The sequence below is a fragment of the Fukomys damarensis genome, unplaced genomic scaffold, assembly GCF_012274545.1.
Source record: "Fukomys damarensis isolate Sample0158 unplaced genomic scaffold, DMR_v1.0_HiC HiC_scaffold_20, whole genome shotgun sequence".
NCBI lineage: Eukaryota > Metazoa > Chordata > Mammalia > Rodentia > Bathyergidae > Fukomys > Fukomys damarensis.
In genome coordinates, this window is record NW_022900932.1 from 29,136,165 (window position 1) to 29,154,818 (window position 18,654).

At 38.2% G+C, this 18,654-nt stretch overlaps 1 protein-coding gene across 4 annotated transcripts in view; it reads left to right on the top strand.

Moving 5' to 3' along the window:
- Positions 1 to 9,925: 9,925 nt before the first annotated feature.
- The window catches only part of Mrln (myoregulin), an 11,321-nt gene continuing 2,592 nt past the window's right edge, over positions 9,926 to 18,654 (top strand). For 2 of the 4 annotated variants that reach the window (XM_019204379.1, XM_019204385.1), the window contains exons 1-2: positions 9,926 to 10,021; positions 16,002 to 16,078. The gene's annotated coding sequence lies outside the window, so the exon portion shown is untranslated. Of the gene's footprint in view, positions 10,022 to 10,684; positions 10,713 to 16,001; positions 16,079 to 18,654 lie in introns of those variants that run through there. The other 2 variants (XM_019204382.2, XM_019204383.1) reach the window with 2 other exon arrangements.

Below are 18,654 nucleotides of genomic sequence, written 5' to 3' on the forward strand. Positions count from 1 at the left end.
GATCGCGTGGACGCTGTGTGCGTGTGTGTGTGCGTGTTGTGTGCATTCATGCCTTAACTCGGGTTACTGCTCAACTTTAGCTTTTGACTTAGTCTGCACATCATCTAGATTGTATTGTACATCTCCATCCAAACTTCATCCTGGCAAAAACAAAGTTGCAGGCACAACAGGTTAAGAATACATTCCTCTAGAAGAGCATCTGGTCAGATTGACCCTAAGTCTTCTTTGGACTTTGTTTGTAACTTAGCCTGGAATGCAAAAGTGGACGGTCAAGCGGAAAGACGTCAACAGGGAGAAGAGGAGAGTCAGACGCTAGCATGCCTTTTGCCTCTGTGTATCTGTGTACACTGTATGTTGTTCATGATAGCTTGTCTACAGCTTGACTAGGTTGGAGTTCTGGTAATAGTGGCAACTTGACATTCTTGGAGTTTAGAGAGATGTAAGACTTCCAATTAATGTCTTATTTACTTTGTGTTGATTAGTCTTTGATACATGTGCTGAATCAGAAACCTAAATAAAGATAATTTTTTAAAATGTACCTGGAGCCTGAAAATCTTTTTCCCCCCCGTTGGTTTTTGATTTGGCAAACATTGTTTCCATGTTGCTTCTTACAGATGTCCAATTTAGTTTTTAAAATATAAAGACTGCCTTAGAAAGTTAAAAAAAAAAAGTTTAAAATGGTATGCCACATTATTCCAGCAGCAGTCTCTCCTGGCTGTGACTGAGTCTCTGAAATGTGTCAAGAGACCTCAGAGTACTCGAAATAGGTTGGGTGAGTATGTTCTGTGCTGTTAGAACAACAAAATTGCCTAATGCTGGATTTCTCAGAAAGTCCTAGCCCCATCAAGTGATACAATGCTGTATATATATTCAGGCTATGGGCATCACAATTGGTATGTTAGGGTGCTTATTCCTTAAAATTTTAAGTGTGACAAAAATGGCTTCAGGATCCAGGCCGAGCTTGAACTAGTTCTTTCCGCTGGGGCTCAAGTTCCTTACCTGTAAAGTAACATGTACATGCCTGGCCAGAGTGAGTAAATTGGCCCAAATGGACAGTGTAGTGCTTCAAGCAGTAAGACATTAACTGTGTCCTTTCATATCCATTTAGGAAGAAACATTTGGGGTGTTTCCATTTGAGGGAGGAAGTGTATGGTTTAACAGCTATATTTTAGTAAGCCCATATCTGTGAGAATCTACTTTCTGGAAGGAAAATGTGTACAGTGATTATTGAGATTCTTTTAGGAATATAGAACCCATTTGTGATACCTTCTTATGAGTGCCAACCATTTAAATAAAGGCCTTTCTCTGTCTACAAATAAGTACAAATTGGGTGTGGTGATACATGCCTATAATCCCAGCATTCTAGGATGCTGAGGCAGGAGGATCACAAGTTTGAGCATAGCCTGAACAATTTAGCAAGACCTGCTATCAAAAAGTTTTTAAAGAACTGAAGGTAGATCTCAGAGTGAAAGCCCTGGGTTCAGTCCTCAGTACCTAAATAAATAAGTCAACACACCTTGAGTAAGTTGATGCATTCTTAATCAATATTACATTTTTAGTATTAAGTTTTTCATTTGATTAGTCATATGGTGAACTGAAAACATACCTACCTACCCATGGCAGCTGGGTTTTAGTTGCAACTTGGTGAAAATATTGACTAGGAAATTACCCAGGACTTCTGAATTTCAGTCTTCATCCACCAGCTTCAATTTTCTATATAATAGAGAAAACATTCTCACATCAAGATTTACAGTGCTTTAACGTCAGATAAGTAAACTTTAAACTGTAAGCATGCATTGTTTCTTTTAATGACTTTTAAAGGTTATGTCCACATGGTGCTTTTAAAATCGAAATGTTTGGCTTAGAACACTTTCTTGTATTTTGTGTGTAACAGTAAGTCTGGGTGTTTGTTTTAATGTATAGGCTATTAAAAAAAAAAACTGGAAGTTTTTGTGTGGCTCATCCCTGTAATCCCAGCACTCTAAGAGGCTGAGACAGGAGGATTGCAAGTTCCAGGCTTCCCTGAGCAATTGAGCAACTTAGGTAAGTCTCAAAAGGATTGGAGAAGTAGCTCAGTGCAAAAGCCCTGTGTTCAATCCCAAATACTGAAAACAAAATAAAAACTTGTGAAAATGCAATTGTATTTAGTCACTAATGTCTAATCCTGACTTGACCTTTTTAAACATTCTGTTTAGCAATAGAGAAAGACCTTAGTGCGTGGTAGGTTTTCTTTGTGTCTGTTGTGCATGTGGACACGAGAGATTGAATTTCTGGTCCCTTGAAATTTTCTGGCATATCACCCCTAATTTTATATTGCATTGGGTGCTGTTGAAGTAAATATATTTTCAATTTTTTCTGACGTTATTTTTTGGAACCCTACTATGGGTCGAGTATGCTTGGGTCAGACAAGTTCTTCAGATTTCTCATTTGCTCAGATTTTGGAATGTTTGTTTATGCAGAATGAGATATCTTGTGATGGGATCCAAGTCTAAATATGAAATTTATGTTCATATATACCTTATACACATAGCCTGATGGTAATTTTGTACAATACTTTCAAATAATTTTATTCATGAAACCAAGTGGAGTTTTCCACTTAAAATATGTTGCTCAAAATGTTTTACAGTTCATAGTATGTCAGATTTTAGATTTTTATATTGGGGATGTTCTACCTATAATCTAATGTAATTTTCGAGATTACTGATTATCCATGAGAAAAGGATTAATCTGTGATTAATCTTAAAAACAAAAGAAAAATCGGACTCAGAAGTGAAACAGATGATGGAATTAGTAGACAAAGATGTGGCAACAGCTGTTATAAACATTTTCTGTGTGTTCAAGAGAGGACATATGAGCATGAGGAGGAAAATCATGGAAAATATAAGACCCCCATTGAACTTTAAAGAAATACAATAGCTTAAATTTAAAGTAGAAAAAAAAAAAACTTGTTTTATGTCATTTGTGAATGAATTTAGTTTTCTGCTCATTAAATGTGCCCAAGAGACCTAAAAGGTAACTCCTTGACTTTGAGTTAAGCCTAGTAAGCTAGCCTAGTTAGTTTCACCTACTTTTCTCCCTCCAAATAGCTTTGCCTGTGCTCTAGTAGACCAGTATAGGGAAACTACAAATCTCTGGGACATCCTGCCCTGCTTGGACACTTAATGTTGGGCATGAAGCCTCAACATGCAAAGCATCTGGTACAGTAGACACTGTCCTGTGTGAATTCAATTGAGTGCAGGTCATTTCCTGAATTTCAGTTTCCTCTTCCATAAAGTAGGAATGCAAATAGTGCTTTTAGCATCAAATGAACATGTTCATGTTAAAATCGGAAGTTCATTGTTCTGACGTAGTTTCATGTATTCTACAAATTGGGCAGAGTACCTGGCAGTGCAGTGGGAGTCAGTTATTTCTCTTTTGGCACTTAAGAGATTATGAATGCAAAAAGTGGGAACTAGGGAAGCAGTGCTTGGGACCCTAGAGCACTGGCAAGAAAGGAAGGGTCGCAGAAGACTTCCCGATGAATCGGTCTTTAGGCAGACTCTTGAAGAACAGGTAAGATTTAGTGAAAAAGTCCTCAGGATGACAGGAACAGCATGAATTGAGGGCACCTATCCAATGGGTGACTGGGTTCCCATAGAGCAAACTTGGGGGACAATTTGCGAACAGGAAGCTTATTTATGAAGTAATTCCAAAGAAATAGAAGCAGAATAGAGAAAATGACACCAGTAATGGGTACAGGAATAAGTTACTAGGTTAGCAGCCTGCGCAACTTGAATTCAACTCCAATGGATGTCCCCAAGGTATAACTTAGAACATGTTTCGCATCGTCAGAGCAGAGGAGAGAGCTGCTGTCTAACCTGGATCCACCAACTCCTTTCACCTATTGGATAAAGGTGACCCTGAGGAGAATGACCCACTGTTGGATTTTCCAGGTTGTGCTTAAGAGGCACCTGTAAAAGCCTGAAGTAGCAAAGACAAGAGTGAGCACCCCAGGCGTGATAAGGGGTGACAACAAGGTGCCTGAGTATCCTGATAATTTCAGGTGGACCTCAGGTCTGCTGCACTTGGCCTGGAACTAACTCACCATCATTTGGTCTACCCTAAAGTATTCAGGACAATATGAAATACTATTTGACTTAAGTAAGATTTTTATTTTTAAAAATCCAGATTCCTAATTTCTCTTGGAAAAACAAAATTGATGGCAGGGCCTCTTATTACAGTGTCAGCTGGAACTAAGCAGTAGGTGCATCTACAGGATGATGGATCCAGACTACCAAGGGGAAATTGAATTATTACTGCACAGTGGAAGTAAGAACGGGTATGTTTACAGTGCAGGAGATCCCTTAAGGCATCTCCTAGCATTACCTTGCCCTGTTACTAAGGTCAGTGGGAAACTACGACAACCCCTTTCAGGCAGGATGAAAATGGTCCAGTATCCTCAGGAATGAACATATGGGTCACTTTGCCAGGTAAAGTATCAAGATTCACTGAGGTTCTTGCTAAAGGCCAAGGAAATACAGAATAGGAAGTAGGATAAAGCAGTCAGTGGTACCTCAGATCGCAAACTCAATTCTCCAAAATTCTGGTTGCAAACCAAACTGGATGAGAACCAAATCAAACTTCTCCAAAAGGACAACATTGAACCTAACCATTGAATTTGATTCCGTTCTCATCCAACTTGTTTTGTGAATCTTGGGAAGAACTAAGTTTGTGATGGAAAAGAAGAAGGGAATCTTGGGAAAGACACAGCTAGAGATACTAACAGAAAATTCTAGTTGTTTTGATCAAAGGCAAAATCAGTGTTTATGATACAGGTGATTGAACTTATTGCCTTCACACTGAGCCATGTCCTCAGCCCACTTTTATATTTTATTTTGAAATAAAATGTTGCTAAGTTGGCCAGGCTGAGCTCAAACTTGCAATCCTCCTGCCTCACAATTCCAGAGTGCTGGGATCACAGGCATGTGCCCCATACCCAGCTAAGAGCATTTGATATATCACCTTTCACAGTGAGAAACTTAGCAAGGGGTTATTGTGAACTGAGTACAAGGTTATGAATTTATGAGTTGTGAGCCCTGGCCAGTTGGATTGTAATGATGGATATCCTGATGACATTGAAGCCAAGAACATCTTTTCTCTTTATTCCATTTCAGACCCATCTACACATTTCCACAGATAATAGGACTCGTATTATGGGGGCTTCTCTTTTACTTGGGAAAGGACAAGGCCTGTAGTAGTTCACAAGCTTCTCAATTTTTAGTTGGCATTTATTCAATGTTGCTGTCATTATTTATGGGGTTGACCTCATGGAACTTTGAGACTCTTAAAGAACCGGGGTGAATTCATATAGCTTAGGAATCCTGAGAAGTTTACACTAACAATGAGGCTTTGAAAGAAATAACCTATATTGGACCAGGTGTCTGAGTGAGACATCCACAAGTGCATCTGAGCTAAAGAACTAGATGAGAGGGCTAGGGATTTAGCTCAGCAGTTCTGCTGCCTGCTTTGCAAGCACAAGGACCAGAGTACAAAAAAAAAGAAAAAAAAGAACTAGATGAGGAAGAAAACAATATTAGGTTCCTCCTGTGGCCTTTCAGTTTCTTTGGAAAAACAGTGTACTTTTTACATTGCTGGGCTTTCTCTGTTCTGGGTGCTTATGATGTATTGGGGATGCCTTTCAGGTTACATAATGGGGAAGCCCCCAGTTGGGTAGCATGGCTGTGCATACAACAAGGTGAGTATAGAGTGAGAGGCCAACCTCTGAGTGTGACTCTGAGCTGTGGTCAGTGTCCTGTTGACCAATTTCAGACATTGGTAGCAGCTGTTGACTTGTCACATTAGCCCCAGGTCAGTATTTATGGTTAGCAATTTAAACATTTTTGTAACTGGCTGTGTTGGTGGTAGTGAGGGTACATTTCTCATGCTTTGAGCTAGTTCTCCAAGGGCATTGCCACTCATTTAGTCTTAGTTTAATAGAACTAAAAGTAGAGAAATGTAGAGTGGAGGAAATCAGGATTCTCTTATTCTTTTAACTTTTCCATGAGGGCAGTTTGTTGTTCTGATGGGTTAGTCTACATTAGAGCCACGGAACAACACGGTGCCCAGATTTCCAACAACTTTTGTAAATTTGAGGAATCCTGTCTTCATATTTTATCCTCTCATCTGAAGAGAAATTCTCAGTTTTCTTGGTCCTTGGAGAATCATTTGGCTCCACGATCCAGCATTGATTTCCTGAGCTGAAAATGTAACACTTTGGAGAGTAAAAGGGGTGATTTTATTTGTAAAGCCATTAAAAACCAAGTGCTTTTTGTGTTACCTACTCTCTGGTTGCTTTAGGAAAGCAGTTGCCTTAAATTCATTGAGATCCTCGGTTGTGAATTAAGTTTTATTGCCATTCAGTTATTCATATCATTGGCCTTCTTTATGCAGCGAGAGTTCCTTCAAAGACCTAGGGAGGGAAACACTCACATTTCATACTGAACCATTTTATCTGAAATATTTCTGAGTCCATACCTTGAGTTACATTTTTGTATGTTTTTCCATGATAACTGGAATTCTCTATAAGGTCAAATCAACACACTTTTGTTTCTGATGGAAAGTTCAGCCTGTAGGGGGTACTAACACTCATCTCCGTACATTAAGCTCTCCAGGTAAAACGGTTTCTGAGAATTTAATTTTTCCAATATTTGTCTTGTCAAATCTGGCCACAAGAAGACCAGACTACACATTTCAGTTGAAACTATGAGTTCCTCCCTCCCTCCCTTCCTTCCTCCTTTTTCCCTTCCCTTCCTTCCGCCTTTCCTTCCTCTTTCCTTCCTTCCCTCCCTGCCTCTTTCTTTTCTTCCCTTTGAAATGTATGCTTTTGCGGGAGCTACTCCAGTATATTGTGAGAGCATGGCATTGGGACCAGAATTCTTGAATTCATGTAGCCTTGACACCTATAGCTTTGGATAAATTGCATAACTACTCTGAGTCTTTCTCTCTTCTTGTTCACTGAGTTGTATAAGGATAAATGTGTATTATATGGGAAACTTGTAGAACAGGGACTGGAACCAGTTAAGTCTTCAAATACGAGCATTGTTATTGCACATTATCTCATTCAGTGGTTTTTCAGCAACAAGATTGTTACAATATTAAGTTTTGGTGGTAGAAATCCACTTAGGTTGTCATATCTGAGTTTCTTTTTCAATATTAATTTTCTGAATGTGCAAATAAAAAGATAATTGCATTCCTCAGAATGTAACTTAATTTTCCTGGCAGCAGATATATATATGAATACTGAAGCTAAAATATGTAACCTTAAATTTTAGAATTTTTCTGACTTTTATAAAATATTCTTTGAAGTACTTTGGTTTATTAAATGGATGTATTTGAGAACAATGTTAAATGAAATAGATCAGACACAATAACTTAAATGCTGCGTGGTTTTTCTTATATGAGAAACCCAATTTATAAAGAAAGCAAAATAAAAGGTAGCTCAGAGATGAAAGAGGAGGGAAGGGAAGGGGATTAAAAAGAATTAAGATGTGTTATATACATGTGCAAACTCCCCACAAGGAATGTAAGCATTATGTACTGCAAACGTGCACACACACACAAAACAAACACAAAACAAACACGAACAATTCCGTTTTCTTCTTATCATTTCCCCTTTGGAGATGCAGTGTCATATTTGCCAGTTCCGAGAACTCCACCTCTGCACTCCCCACTGTGTCAACCACACAAGTGCCCCTCCACCTCCAGCACAGAAATTGTAACTGGGCAAAAACTGAGCCAGACAGGCCAGAGGCATTGGCAGCAACGTTGGATGGCTGTTCTTTGTCACTTCCTCTCCACTGCCCTCGACTATCCCAAAGACATTCTCATCTCTTTAAAAAAATAGTGGGGTGATTAAAAACAGGAAGTTGGTTTCCTGATAAATATTATTCCTGCATGTCAGTCCTTTACTTACTTATTGGAAGTTGCTTCACCATGGTAACTCTTCCTGCAGTAAGCTAGTCTCCTTCCACAGACAAAGCTTTACTTACATGGGATCTTGTGCCTTCTGCAGAAACACGGGAGGGAGGCTTTTCCAACTCTGACATTGCTCTCTGGGTGTGCAGAGCCGGGAGTCTTCCCTTCCTCCTGCTGTTCGTAGGGCACCTGGATGGGCAATGGACTCATGAAAAAGGAGTGCGTTGGTTGTTGAATCTTTGTCTGGGGGTTTGCTTAGTTTTCTTCTGGATTCACTGATTCCTCTGTGCAAAACATGTTTATCAAGCTTGGTTCTGCTTAATAATGAAAACCAAAAGGAACTCATTTAAATGATATTGGAGAAAAATGCAGGGAATCGCTAGGTTTCCCAGGCTGGGCTGGAACTTGTGATTCTCCTGTTTCAGCCTCCTAAGCTTCTAGGATTATAGGCATGTGCTGCTACACTTAATTTAACTACAATTTTGAAATGTAAGAAATAAAAGCCGGAGGGCCGTCTCCAGCAACAAAAACGGGTGTTAGAGGCAAAGTGTTTAAGTTTATATATCTTGAGGCCACAGTGAGCAATTGACCTATAGCATCTGGGATTGTGTAAATAGGATTTCTGTTTGTACAATGTTGGAATCATCTAACAATGCATCTGTCAGAATGTATCTCCGACACTGATGTACAGCCGTACATGAACCAGAGACTGAAAAATAAAAAAAACTAAAGACCCTGTATTATCTGTTCTATTCCCTTTCACCTGTCTGCTCAACTAGTCATCAATGATTTATCAGTTTCTTTTCCTAACAACTGCCTCTGCCAGCTCTCACGGTTTGAAGTTTGGAGTGAAGCGTACCCCACCAACAGTGTTTAGTTGACAAAGGGTTCAGCTTGAAAAAAGAGCTGTCATCAGGCGTGAGCTAGGGTAAAGGCAGCTGGAAAAATAAGAATCAAGTAACTTAACAAGTATTACTCCATTTAAAGACGTATAAGTCACCTCTGTGGATTTCACTTACTTTTGTCTAATAATTTTCTTGTAACACTCAAAATAGTCAGAGACAATGTTTGCTACAGTTTAGGTCTAACAACACACTATTAGTGGTCTAAACAATTTGATGTCAGTTATGGGGGATGGAAAAGGCATGGTCTTGGAAAGTTTTGAAAGATAGCTTTCAAAAAAAAAAAAAGAGGGAGTGAATTATGATAAACCAGAGGATAGGTATTAGCCCTGTTCTTACCATGTCAATTCTGTCGAGTCCTTTTTATGTACAGTATTATCCCAAGATCCATTCCCCTCATGCCCCCCACACACCTATACTCTTCTAGGAATTTTGAGGGAACCCAGAGGAAGTTAGGCTAATATGCCTACAGGTAAACAAACTATAAAACATGGATAATGAGCCATGTTGGTGGATGCCTGTGATCTCAGCACTCTACAAGGCTGAGGCAGTAGGACTGGGAGTTGAAAAACAACCCAGGCAATTTAGCAAGACCCTATCTCAAAAGAAAAAAAAAGGCTGATGATGTAGACAATTGGGACGACCCTGGATTCAATCCCCAGTACCCTCTCCAAAGAGAATATATATTCAAAAATCTATTTGTTGATATATTTTGAAAACAGGGAAGTCAAAGTAAATGAGGTGCAATGTATAAATTTGGAAAGATATTAAGATCTCTTCAAAGAAGGAATGTTCAGGAGAGCAAAGGGTAGTAAAACATTGAGTAAGTCATGGTATTTTCAATATTAGGGGTATTTTTGTTGGTTGTTTTAACTCTTAGCAGATTTAACGCAAGAGCCTGTTGATTGTGGAGGAGCTGGTCCCCTCCTCCTGGCTTATTTCAGCCCCTGCGTAGGTATATTTTTGTTATAATTTATTCCACCTGTGTCTGTCACTCCTTCCCCCTTTCCTCCTCCTGTGACATTTTGGCTCATGTTTCTTCAAAAGCTCTAAGCCAGTTATTAATAACAGCTCAGTGATTTCCTCAGCCACAAGGAACATATGGTGTTTTTCACAAGACAGAGCTCATTCCCTTGACTTTGGACTTCACTTACAGAACCCTTGAAGTAAGTATTGCTTTTTTTTTTTTTTTTAAACTGTAGCATTTTAAAATGTTGATGTAGGAAGAAAGTTTAATACGTCTCTTGTCTGCTTCTGGTAGAAGGAGACTATTATAGGGTAAAACTAAAACTCACAAAGCCTCTATTTCCTACATTTCAACATCTCCCCAAGATTTGTAAAGCTCATTAGAAGAGATTAATGAATTAGAATCTTACTCTTTCATTTCCTTTTTGGCTAAATAAAGGCAGGAAGAGAAGCAAGGGATTCATAACACTGTATATAAATTGCTTGACCAAGCCTTGTGGCTGTAGTTTGATACTCTCATCTCCATGTGTTTCCTCTCCAGAGAGAATTCCAGTGATTCAGAATGAATTTTCACATATGGTGAATCTAAGCAGGGGGAGGTAGTAGACACAGCCGTGTACACTTGTTATTTTTCCACATTCCAGGTTGGGGTCAGAGAAAGCGCGGTCTTGTGGCATTGGTCCATTATGTCCTTGTTTCTTAGCCAAAGGCTTTGTCATTGCAGCCTTCATTATGATTGCTTCTACGAGTCCTGCAAAGTAGGTCACTGTGTTTTCTGTCTGAAAAAGGTGGACCCTGAAGTCCAGAGAGGCAGATGCTCTGCTTGGTCCTCAGGAACAGAGCTGATACATGATAATCCAATCCTCCAGGACATGCCCTGTTTCCCTGAAAGTAAGTCCTACCTGGAAAACAGTCAGCTTCGAAAACTACAGGTCAGAAATGCCAGCCTCAATCAACTTATCCTTGCCTTACCTGCCTTACAGAGTAGCCACCCAGCCAGAAAACCATCATGGCAGGTAAGGCAAGGAGAGGCTGGTTATTTTCCAGTTAGGTCTTCTTTTCGGGGAAATATGATGAATATAGCTTTCAGTTTTGGTTATATATGTTTAATTCCTGAATATGTCAAGGTGTCAAGATAAACAGCATAAGGGAAGCATTACAGTGAATTAGAAAGAGGCAGATGTGGGCCTGGAATGGAGTCCTCGTTTTTTCGACTTACAACTTATGTGACTTTCGCAGTGCCCAGCCACTTTCAGCCTCAGTTTCTTCATTCATGAAATAAGAATCATTACCTGTTTATAAGGCTGCAGGGTTTACTCCTAATGTATATAAATGGCCTACCATAGTGACAGTTATTTTGACATTATTTATATAATCCCTCATTCAAATTTTTCTCAAATCTTCATATTCATCTCTCTCATTTGTTTCAAATTCCAATCCAGAGCTTCCAATTGTGAACTCAGATGGCAACATTACTCTGAAGTACAGAAACAACACTGAGATTTTACTGTTTTTAGTTAGAATCTTCATTTTTAGGATGGGGCTAGCGATGCAAATGCTGGGAATGGTGGACTGGAAGATGGTATATTGTTAACAATGCAGGACGTTAAAGCTGGAGCTAAGATCAGTGAGGGAGAAGCACCAACAACAATTTCCACACAGTAAGCTATTACTTGCAAAACTTTGCCTGCTGTATTATAATGAGCATCCTAAAATTTTTATTTTGATTATGTACAACTATAATTCCAGAGAACTGATTAGATTACCTTCTATGTGTCTGGGTAGGCTAGAAAGGACGGTTGTCCCAGTGTGAGTCTGTGACTTAGGAGATAGGATGAGATTATATTTCCTCTACAAGCTTGCATTCTGAAAAGTTGTATTGAATTTCTAGTAGGGTACAAATTACAGTACTAGGGTAGTAAGGGGCCTGTACACTTCATACGACTTGAAGGATGACCCTTGGATGGCACTGCTGTGTTGCGCTACCTCAGGGCCCCTGGCATTTCACCTCGCCTTGTAAGAGTTTACTACGGTGTGGTTCATTGTGGAGGAAAGAGGTGTTGGGAAACTTGACAGGGAGAAGACTGAAGATGGTTTGATTTGGGGGGGATCTAGAATATTTAATGCCAGCACCCATTCCTAACTGCATAATTTACACATTTTAGGAGCAGTGCACAAACTATTTGGGTGTAGAGCTGTGGCAACTGGAAAATCTCAGCCTTCTGGAGTCCTGGTAGTAGATGATTAAGAGGATGCTTTTGTTCGTGCATAGAAAAAGAGTTTGTTTTATGGCCAGGATATGAACTGAAAGCATTTGAAGCATAGCCATTGGTGGCTTGGGATAGCCAAAACTGGACAAATATTGAGCTGAAAAATGGATAAGCAGTACAGCGAAAGAGATGAGGTACTGGGACTCCTGATAGGTCTGGAACACTGCTATCACACTGGAGCCTGTTGGTGATCAGGAGCGCTCATGAAAGCTACCAGGAAACCCAGTGTTCTACTGTTCCTGTTCTACATATCTACCTCAAATTTCCACAGCTTCTTTCTGATTCTGCTGCTTTGCCTACTCACTCTTTATGGAAGGTCAGGCAGCACGCTGGGCTCTTTGCTTACACTCTTACCAATCCCATGATACTCCAAAGGCTAAGGCTGTGGGCTTTGGAGCCAGACAGATCTCTGTCCAAATCCCCAGTCATCTCCTGCTAAGTATGTGACCTCAGACAGATTACTTAACCTTTCTGGGTTTGGGTCTCTCTGACGAAGGAAACAGTGGTTTCAATATTCCACCTCATGTTGTTTTATAAGTGTGGGGGGGGCACTTAACTGTTATGAATCAAATCCTTTCAGACCCTTTGCAAGGATATTATCTCTGCTCTTCAGAAAAAGTAGCATTTGAGGTTAAGTACCTTTTTCAAGTCTACAGAGCTAACAATGCCAGAGCCAGGATCTAAAACCAGTTCCAGCCGGCTCCCAATCCTGCACTCCCTCCTCACTCTGCCTTGCTGACTGACCATCTGTGACAAAACACTTTTTTCTTTTCAGGCAAAGTTTACTTGCTCAAGTTCTTTGTTTATGACCCTTCCTCACACAAATTTCTGGTTGTCACTTGTGATTTATTTTATTATTGACTTTCTGGTCATACATTGGCCTGAGTCAGATGCTGGGAGATGGTGAAAGTAGAGTTCTTCCAAATAGCCAGGTCTGAGGAAAGAGTCCAATTTGTCATAAATATCAAGAAATTGCTAAGGCAATTATGAAGCTAGCTGTAGAAAAGGACAACCATACAATCTCAGACAAAAATCTCTGTATTTCTGTTACATGAGAAGTTTATGAAAGATCAAATATTGTTTCTGGTGCCAAAATTTTTTGAGTACTTCAAGCCTTTTGACTATTATTGTTTTTCTTAGCTGGAAAGAACAAAAATGCCTTGAGTTCATGTCTTAGTCAAGAAACAAGGTACAACAAGGTTCAGGGCTACAGTAATTGAAAAGCCATATTCTCATGTGAGCTTTCTCTCCTATAAGTCTTGAGTTGCTGATATAAGTCTTGAGTTGCTGATAAGTAAATTTCTCAGATATGTGTTCAATCCTCTTTCTGATATAATTCAGCTTTGGACAGAACTTAGTGGGACCTCGATTAGTTCAGAAAATGAAACTTGAACTCAAATATCAGAAATGTGGATGCATAAAAATACTTTTACCATTGAATATCCTCAGATTTTCCATTAACTCTTAAATCACTCATATTGGAGGAGTTTAACAAGGGTAAATGTCTGTTATGCCTTAAAAACAGTAACCATCCCAACAAGACACTCTTGTCTTCAAGATGTGTAAGTCTCGTGCCAAAATTCTTTGCCTTCCAACTGCTTGACCATTCCCTAATTACAAACAAATAACAAAGGCAAAAACATTGATATAATTTTCATATGATTTCTCAAGTTTTGAAAAGACAATTCTATTGAACATACCTTTATGGGAAAAGGAAACATGTTCCAAAGTGAGACAAGTTGAAAACACTCAACTTTGGGCTTTTATGTTTAAAATTATTTTCTGGGAAAAGAAGTCTGTGAGTATTGTCTTTCTTCTTGCAATGGTCATTTGAATAGGAACTGTCAGTCTTCCAAGAAAGCATTTACCTTAAGTGGAGTTATTAAGTCAGTAGTTGTTGAGAACTAATTAGTGGTGGACGCTGTGAAATCCCAGAGTACAGAATGGATTAGGCCACCTTCACCTTTGAGGAAGATAGCGCCTCCATGGGCTGGTGGATAAAAACAGCCTTGAACCAGGGCGTAGCCTGGCAAGATGTTACTGACAAGTGGGAAATAAACTCTGCCTGAAGAGGTCACAGGATATCACAGAGGAGGTAACACTGATTCTCAAAAGATGTATACAAGTCTGACACTTGTGTGTGTTTAGGTGGTTAAGGAGCCTGAGGATGATACATGTAAAAGGTATAGTCTAGTAGGTAACATGCTAGACTGCAAATAGTAATAATTACCAATGCTTATCATTTATTTCCTAAGTACAAGTGTTATTTAATTCTCAAACTATACTTTGAAGTAGGAATTATTATCACCCACACTTAGTTCATAGAAGTGTTAACTGAGGCACAAAGAGTTGTACGAATAACCTAAAGGCTCACTGTGAGGTACAACTTTCTAGGTTCAAGATGGCCAATGGTGAGAAACAAAGCAGTATGCAAGTATAAATTAGAGGCCAGGTACATTGGAATACACTTGCAATCCCAGCCACTCAGGAGGCTGAAGCAAGAAGATTCCGAATTTAAGGCCAGCCTGGGAAACTTAGTGAGACTCTATGTTCAAAAAATAAAAGGGCTGTTTATATAGCTCAGTGTTAAAGCACCCTTTGAATCAATCTCAAATACCACTAGATAGATAGGTGGGTAGGTAGATAATAACAAGTAGATAATTGAAAAGTGTTTCCCTCACTGCTAGACAATGAGCTTGTACTTATGGTCTATAGGATGCATCATGGACAAAAGGCAAATTTTTCTGATGGGTACAAATTAACAACTGACTCTTGTAAAGCTTTCTGGAAAGGTTAGGGTTGTCACATAGGTAATGGTGAGACCATCCATCGTGTTTAATAAGAAGTTGACATTTACAGAAAGGAGGCAGGGCTAAAGAAAGAAAATGGCTATATAATTATGTGGGTATTTCCATTGCAGTGTAGTCAATTTCCATACTAATATAGGCCCTCTCAAAAGTAACCTCTCATTTGAAAACATGAATAGATCAGTGTAGCTGGAGGAGAGTGACAGCTAGAGGCTGGAGTTTCCTAGGTTAATATTGGCATTTGAGCTCAGAATACTGATACTCCATGTCTCTTACCTCCAAATAGTACAGAATCAGGGCTGGGCACATAGTAGATCCCTCAATAACTGGTAGTTATCATGGTTTACTTAGTAATCTGTTAAGCAAAAATGAATAGATTTCAGTTGGGCGTGTTGGTCATGTCTGAAATCCCAGCAATCTCTGGGAGGCTGAGCAAAAAAAAAAAAGAAGGAAAGAAGAAAGAGATAGAGAGAAAGAAAGAGAGGGAGAGGGAGAGGGAGAAAGGCTGTCTCACTTTTCAACATGTAACTCTCTGGGGAACTTCTGTGAATATCACCTTAACTGTTAGAAATTGATGAAGATGAATAAGATTAGAAAATTCCTGTCAAAAAAGAAAATATTTTTGAAATGTGACCTCGATGTTTAAGACTATAAACTTAAATCCAATGAAAAGTATTTTTGATTGCAGAAGAGACTTTAAGACTATGTTCTTTTATTTGTCTTGACCAAAGATCCACATCCAATAAAGAGAAATGAAAAGGCAAGGGTTGGAAAAAATTGAGAAAAGAGTGAACTAGTAGTATTTTTATTTAATAAAGTTTTTTTGTTGTCATTATTTCTTTAATTTTCCCTAGAGACAAAGCTATTTAGAAAATGCTCTGGTTTTTGTGGCCCTGGGATTCAAGATTGATTTGCAAGAATTTTATAGATAGAAGATAGATAGATAGATAGATGAAGACAAAGGATTTAAAGGCAAGGGCTTGCAAGCTGGTGGCAGAGTGAAGAACAAAAAATGCAATGAAGTCCAGCTCTTAGAAATCAAGAATTATTACTACTCTCTCCATCTGTCAAAAAATAATCAAATGACTTCTATTGTCCTCTAGGAAGACGGAAAAGAGAGCAAAAGCATTCAAGTGGGAAGGGAAGTTCTTTGTGATCATCTAAAGTTTCAATAGAAAAGGTACTTGGTCCCAAATAATCTAAGATGTCATATCAGAAATTGAAGGTCATGTCATTTTAGCTATGATTTTAAAAATACTATGTCCAAGATAAGACCTCATTTTAGCTATGATTTAAAAAATAAGACCAAAGTCTTGAGATAGTCACATCGAATTTGTGCTACTGTTGTTTTAAAAGTGTTCTAACTTGTTTGAAATATATGTATATTTTTGGTGCATTTAAACTTTTAAAATTTTTATTAAATTTTATTTTTTTATTTTATAGGTTTGTAGTACATAATGATTACATTCATTGTGGCAAGTTGGTATATAATGTGTTTTAATTCTTTTATTTTCCTCTCCCTTCTCTTAGATAAAAAACACTAGGAAATGTTTTCTTCTGAAAATTGCTGTTATTAAATAACTTCCTGGGGCCGGGGATTTAGCTCAGTGGTTCCAGCACCTGCCTCACAAGCACAAGGGCCTGAGTTCAATCGCTGGCACCCCCCCCAAAGAAAACTTCCTCACCCCAAGAATGTTCCTTAATTTAAATACTAGAATTATATACTAAGATTCTAGCTAAGAATGAACATAAATCAAGTATTGTGATACTCATAATTTTTTTTTTTGGTTACCGAGGATTGAATTTAGGTCCTTGCTCTTGCAAGGCAGGCCACCAAACCGCTGAGCTAAATCCCTGGCCCATGATACTCATAATTTTAATCCATAGTAAAAATCTGTATGTGTTAACTAACTGTGACAACATAAATTTGTGTCCCTGCAGTAATTTAGATCTAGAAACTAGAGAAGAATCAAACAGGATCATGTTTCTCACAGCATTTTGAACGCGACAGGGACATATTCTTTAGCAAAAGAAATTTATCTTGTTGATTTTAAATTACATATTTTCAATAGAATGTTTCACTGATAAATTTAATTTTCCTTTGTTCACATTTGTTATAATGATTAGTCTCACAAAAATACAGTTAACATAAATTACTTTTAAAGATATGGAGAGGGAAGAAGGCCAGCAGTAATCAGTCTATTTTCCCTAGTTTTCAGCTATTATAGAGGCAACACCTTCCTGAAAAGACAGAAAGCAGAAACAACAAGGGGGAAAATCCCAAACTTAACTGCTCTCACCATCATTAACATTTGTATGTATTCCTCTGGCTTTTTAAAAAATATTTCAATTATGAAGTCCAATGTACATACAGAAAAGTACATACAATTTCTATATACAGTTTAACAAATAGTTACAAAGTGATTGACAGGGCTGGGAATGTAGCTTCATGGCAGAAAGTTTGCTTGGCAGTCATAAAGCCCTGAGTTCAATAACCAGTACCACAAAAAATAAAAATAAAAAAATAAAGTGATCAATGTGCTGCTACCCAGGACAGGAAAGAAAACATCGCTGAAAGCTCCTACTTAGCCCTTCCTCTGCCCACACTGCTCACCACTACCCTGATATTTATGGCAGCCTGTCACAAATTTAACACTTATCGTCCCATTCCCACCTGTAATTGTACCCCTGAATCATACACTTTAACTGTTTTTGTACTTTGCATAAAAGTCCTTACAAATGTGTTTTCCTTTGTGCCTTGCTTTTTTAAAAACTTTAGTATTATGTTATAAGACTAACCCTGTCACTCCATTAACTATGCCACAATTTATTTAGGGCAATAAGGTTGTTTCCAAGTTTTAGATACTATAAATAAATAATATTTGTATGTAGGTCCTGGTGCAGGTAACCAGGTGTTTTTTTAGGAGTAAAATGGGTTGTCATATGCATGAGTTATAATCATATTTAAATATTTTAATACCATTTTCAGGCTGGGCATGTGATTAAGTGGTAGAGCACTTGATCAGTATGTGCAAAGCCCTGGGTTTAATCCCCAGTACAAAAACAAAACAAAACAATAAACCAAACTTCACTTCTAGGAAATATTTCCATCTTTCCATGATTCCATGATTTGATATTTATAATAGCCATCATTTTTATCATTCCAACATTTTAATGGAAAAATGTTGCTCCATTTGTGGCTAATCAGTTTATTTAACCATTATCATTGCTTCTGTCTTTTTGTAATGAAAATGAGACTGTGGACCCACTTGATGGGTTACAGGTACGTCTTATTGTTTCCAATTTATTCACTGAGACACATTATTCACATATGATGCCTCTACTTTTCCATATGTATGATATACAAGTTTAGCATCCCTAATCCCAAAACTTCAAATCTGAGCTTCAACTGGAAACTCTATACTTGACTTCATGTGATGGGTTCCCTTCAACCTTTGTGTAGAAGGCGTACATATTGAAACATAAGTGATTTTAGGTTTTAGACTTGGATCTCATTCCCATGATATATAATTTTGTTATATGCAAAGATTCCAAAATCTGAGATTCTTCTGATTCAAATTATTTCACATAAGGGATACTCAACCTGAACTTCAATTATAAAAAAGAAAAAAATTCCAGCGAACACTTTTCATCATACTATCTTTATATTTAAGATAATATTATTAGTACAAATTACCCAAAGGAGAGTAGAAGTCATAGTTTGCAGCTTGATTTTTTTTTTTTTTTTTTTTTTTT